The following is a 5,455-nucleotide window of genomic DNA, read 5'->3' as shown; positions in this document are numbered from 1 at the left end:
GTGAACGTTAATGATTAAATCTCATTTATAATTTATCTGTTTATTGTCATTTTGGTTTTATTTAGCTATTACATAAATATCTACAAAAATATCAACCTTTCATGAACAGAAGACAGTTTGGGGTCAGTACAAATATAATAAAACTGTTAGATAGTTCTTATAACCAACAGATAAAGGTAGGGAAAAAAATGGCTTTCAGAAATAACTTTTTGTTACTGCACAGCAGTGAAAATCCATTTCAACACACTTTTTTTCTCATTTTTCTGGTGGTTAGGGTGCTGTTATCTTAATAACAGATTAGATAGTATCTTCCAGACCCAGAGCTGCTTCAGAGTGATCTCTGAGCCATGCTCCCCCATGCATGGAGACCCACCAGCAATGGGGTGAAGTACAGAACCTGTTTGGTTGAGCCAGGATTACTTGCTGGGCTCCCAGCACTGTCCATGCTGCATGAACCTGCATGGCCAGCTCTGCATGCACTGAACATTTTGCTTGCACCCCAGACAGTCTCTCTCCATACTATCCATGTCCCTGATGATGGAGAACTGTTTTATTTGGTACCAATTAGGCTGAATTATTTGCTTCTCAGAACGCTTCTTGATAGCATTCAAGAAAGCTTAGCAAAATGTATGGCTTTTATGTGATATGTGGAAGAGATTAACCCACTTCACACATAATGAGAAAAAAAAAAAAAAGTAATTCTGAGACATTAAGTTGGTATTTTTTTATTTTTTTTCCCCATTTTTATTGATTTACTGAGAGGCGTTGGTTTATGTACTGGAACTCTACTTTCTGTAATCATAAGGAGTTTATTCTGCTGAAACAAACTACTTTCTTCAGCCTGCAAACCTGCATCTCTTTAACAACGCCACATAAATAATTTTTAGTGTTTTCTGTTCTTGAACATGACAATCCTTTTTCTAAAACCCACATGTGCTATACTTTTTGTCCTGTTCTTCATGTGATTTTCAAACCAGCTTATTTGCTCTGGGAAATAGGTCAAAGCTATGCTCAATGCTGTGTTGCTGCTCAGGTGTTAGTCTTTGCAGTGTCAAGAAAAACTATTCTATAGGGCCAGCCTGGATTAAATAGGAGTTGAACAACACAGACATTATTAGCAGCAGCTCCAGTATCAAAGTATTTCTGTGCACATCTCAGGCAGTGAAGCCTTAGGCAAAAGGCAGCCCCCAGAGAAAGCATGGGATGAGGTTTCTATTTTGCCATTTAGGTAATTAATAGATCGGTCAGTCATTCTGCATAGCTAGGCCTCCTGGTTTGCTTTAGATCGCATTCTGCGAGCCTTTATGGTAACAATTCAGGGAGGAAACCAGGCAGCCTTCCCTGGAAAAGCCAGGTGAGAAATGTTTGTGAGGGTGTGTGAGACAGGTGCTTGCCATTTGGTTATTGCTCAATAGTGGTGAAGCCTGTTTGAAACCTCCAGAGCTCCTTAAGAGAAGGCAAAGGTAGCCCTGTTGCAACACACCTGATCAATTTGTGGTTTTCTTATGTGCCTTCAAAAACTTTATACGAGTAAGTATGGTTCTTACATTTGTGTAGCTGTAAATGAAAATGTTTTCTTTGTTTTAAAGACTGCAAAAATTTCAAAATCTTATTTTATTGTGAATGTTTTATAAGTAAAAAAAATGCTGATGAATGCTCCTATTTTCCACTGAGTACTTACTGCCTTACAAACCAACACAAGGTAAAAATCAAGGTTTAAATCTATGTTTGTGACAGAGCAGTATGTTTCCTATTTCATATCATGATGGCTTTGTGGCTTGAGCTAGAGGAGAACTGTGTGTGGCTTGTTACTTTAATCAACTTAACAGCAAATCCTGTATGTGAACTGGAGCAAGTTCTTTCAGGTTTTCTGAGGTTTCTGTAAGTATAGAGTGTATAAGGAGTACTTCAAAGGCTAGGTGCAAATTTAATGATGCTATTCTAGCTTCAGATTGTTGCCTAAGCAGAGTTCTTTAGGTTCACATAATAATAAGAAAACTGGCTTGGTGAAGTCAGAGAAAATAGTTAAGTAAAAAAGAGGAAAAACAACAAAAATCACAGATGGATGATACTATAAATGGATAAAACTGTGAATAATGAAGAACACTACCGCCAGCTATTTAGAGAGTTGGATTATCTAAAAATCAATAGAAGATAATGATGGTTCAATACAGACAAATATAGAACAAGGGGACTTTTTGCAGAGAGACTCTTGGCAGTGTTGGTTTTGTTTGTTTTTTAAAATGATATCTGGGACAGATACAGAGCTGGTACAGGTGGGTAAGGTACAGATTTTCCTTTCTATTCAGTAAACACTTCAAAAACAACATGTTCAGACTCACAGTTACCTGCTGCAAGCAAACAAGTGTCTGTTAAAGAAAGAATCAAGAAACAGCACTGGGCATAAACAAAGCAGTCAAAGTTCCTTGAACTAGAAGTCTTATTTCTGCTTGGATCTTCCGATGGAGAAACATGACTTGTTTACAGTTGTCTATACCTGGCCAGATCTTAGCCTTAGATTCTAGGTCTCTGGTTGTTGGAGGGAAAAAAACATAAAAGGTTGAAAATCTGGCTTCCTGAGCTTGATGTGGATTTTATCAAGGGGAAATACTCTGACAGTGCAAGCTGCTACAGGCATATGGTAGAAGAAAGAAATAAGTGTCACCTGGAGCATCTCACACCTGACAAGCCCAATGCCATGACCTTCTGTAGAAAGTCATGGCATGCTGAGGGTAATGAGACTTGCTTTATGTTTGCTTTGCATCTTGCTATCTTTGTGATTCTAAAAAAAAAAAAAAAAAAAAAGAGAGAGAGAGGGACTAAAGCTTTCATCTGGCACTCCTTTATTCCAGTACCTATCAGTAAGGGTTGTTAAATGTTCCCGTTTTCACAGAATAACACTTCTCACTCGCTTTGCGCAAGTGAAGGAAGATCGTATGAGATCACAGGTACTGGAGTTAAGGCCAATATTCAAAAGAATAATAAAAAGGAAAAATGAAAGAGCAACAAAGTAATGCATTTAGTAGGAAAGAAATGAGAGCATGCTTTAGAATAACTTTCTACTCTTGCAGTGTAAATCGCTGAATTTAGCGGGAGGGGAGCTGCTTTCCATTTCCATGTCCAAACCTACCTAATACCTTCCCTGTCCTCCCCGTCAGCACACTACATTATCACACACCAGATAGTCCCTGCATTTTGCTGGACCACTTTTTAGGAGACTGAGTGACTTGCACCCCCATTTTAAAGGTATACTTACAGACAGGAGTGTCAGTAGTCTCTCTTCTATTTTATTTGACATAATTATTTACTGTGGTTCTGGAAATCAGCAGTGTTCAGTGTTGTCCTATTACTTCTGGTTTGTTGCAGGCACCACATACTTCATGGCCAGAAAAGCTGGATTTGGGGAAATGAAGCCCCTAAGCTGTGCATTTGGATTCAGTGACTCTTTCATGGCTTCCCTGTGATTTTTCTCTAAAGCTCTGGCCTTGTGTGTCCCCTGTGCCAGAAATTATATATCAGGATGTAAGAGAGCTCTTCTCCTTGGGACAAGCTCTCTGAGAGAACAAGGGTACAAACTCCTGCAACAGGCTGTGCAAGAAAACAGTAATGGATGATGTGGAAGAAAGAAACAGGAGTGGCACCAGTATCATAGACTGTCTAGATTAGCAGCTAATACTAATAGCTAAAAATGCATCATGGAAGTGAGTAATTTGCTATCAAGAAAAAGTAGAAAGAAAACTTGTTTCAGCTGACAGTAACTTCTGTTCATTCCTGTCCATTAGTGGCATAAATAGTGCACAGACTGACAGGAGCCATCATAAATGTACATTCTCTCCCCTTGGGAGGTTTAATAAATATTTGTAGTTCCTAAAACTGGCTATAGTGTTTATTGATTTAATCCTCTGAGATTCTACTAAGGAATAAATTTAGGGCTTTGTAATGTATGTCATATGGATCTGTATATGGAGTTTTAAAACAAAGCCACTGCTGTAAATCAAGATGGGTAAATTTGTATGGGTATCTATACGGGGTAGAGATTGATGCCTGTAGTAAGAATTGAGCTTTTATGTTTTTCTTCTTGTGGGATGAAACTTTTTCTTCACTTTTATTTTTTATTTAAGTTTACTTATAACATGTCACCTGCCTTTAAAGAAATAAAGGTGTCAGCATTAGAAACTTAAGATAACTTAAGATCGTCATTTTTAACATTAACATGACCTTGAATTTTTAACATGACTTTTTTTTTTTTTTTTTTTTCCAAAACATACCCTATTTTAGATTTCAGCTAAGTAATGCAATGCATAAAGACAATGGAATGGAAATAAATGCTGAATAGCAATGAGCTGATTGAAGTATCCTTCCTACTGTAAAAATAGCAGTCACTTAGTTAAGGTTGTATCATCAAGAATAGTGTGAAAAGCCTGAATTAGTTATATTGACAACCTGGGCTTCACCAATATCTCCTGTGGGGGACTGAGTCTCAGTAAGCTTCAATCTCAATATTCGTTACATGTAGTGTTTGACTAAATTAGTGTATAGTTATAAATTTACCTGTATGTTGTGTAAACTCATGGCAAAGTTAATGTATAGTAAAAACATCATTACAGTGCTCTTTTTTTATGAATGATGCTTCAGAAATTAGGTAGCTATGGTTCCCATAGCTGTTAGGAGAAATTCAGTTCCAGTCTGAACAAACAAGCTACACTGCTGTGTCATCTGATGCAGTCACACACTTGGGGGCTGATGAGGGAGAGATGGAGAGCTCAGCCCTATCTGCTCTTATGCCTCAGCAAACCCATGTGAGGTAGGCTTAGACCTTGTTGATCATATGGTCTGCTTTTATCCTCAGCTATGTTCCAGCAGCTCTTGCTAAAATTAATTAGAGCTCTGCAGGTCTGTCTGAGAGCAGGCTCTATAGGTTGAGAGCCCTAATTAGTTACCAAAGGTTCTGTTGTTTGTTACACTACAAAACTGAAATCAATAAGAGGTATATGTAGACTCAAAAATAGGAACATTCTTAGAATGAAGTAGTGGTAATCTTAAAACCGGGGAAAATAAAGATTCTCCTGGATGGGAGAAATCTCTCCAGGAGTTGCTTCTCTGTCTATGTCAGCCCTTACCTGGGGTATGGCAGCATCTGTCCCCACTGAAACTTTATAAATCTTCAACTTCATAACCTCATACCTCAAATCCTTCTATGCTTTTCTGTCTTACCAGTGTCATGGGGTACCATGTGTACCTCTGAACCACAAATTTGTAGCAGTGTAATAAGTTTCTATATATATTTTTTTTTCCTTATGAATATTTAATTGACATGTAGTCCTTGTGCATGCATGTCCCTGTGCCATAATACTGAGCAGGGATTTGGCTACCTCTCCCAGCCTCACAAAAAAGAGCAAATGGCAGCTCAGGCTAGCTTGTGAAGTGGGGCACATAGGAGGCAATAAATTTATCA

At 38.1% G+C, this 5,455-nt stretch overlaps 1 long non-coding RNA gene across 1 annotated transcript; it reads left to right on the top strand.

The window, feature by feature from the left end:
* Positions 1 to 1,034: 1,034 nt before the first annotated feature.
* LOC311439017 lies at positions 1,035 to 3,873 on the top strand. Its single transcript, XR_014694508.1, has 2 exons — positions 1,035 to 1,530; positions 3,367 to 3,873. It is a non-coding gene; the product is annotated as an uncharacterized lncRNA (long non-coding RNA).
* The last annotated feature ends 1,582 nt before the right edge of the window (positions 3,874 to 5,455 follow it).

This window comes from Aythya ferina, assembly GCF_964211825.1.
Source record: "Aythya ferina genome assembly, chromosome: 6".
NCBI classification, from domain to species: Eukaryota; Metazoa; Chordata; class Aves; order Anseriformes; family Anatidae; genus Aythya; species Aythya ferina.
The sequence above is the reverse complement of the archived record's forward strand: the minus strand, read 5'-3'. Positions and strand labels throughout refer to the sequence as shown.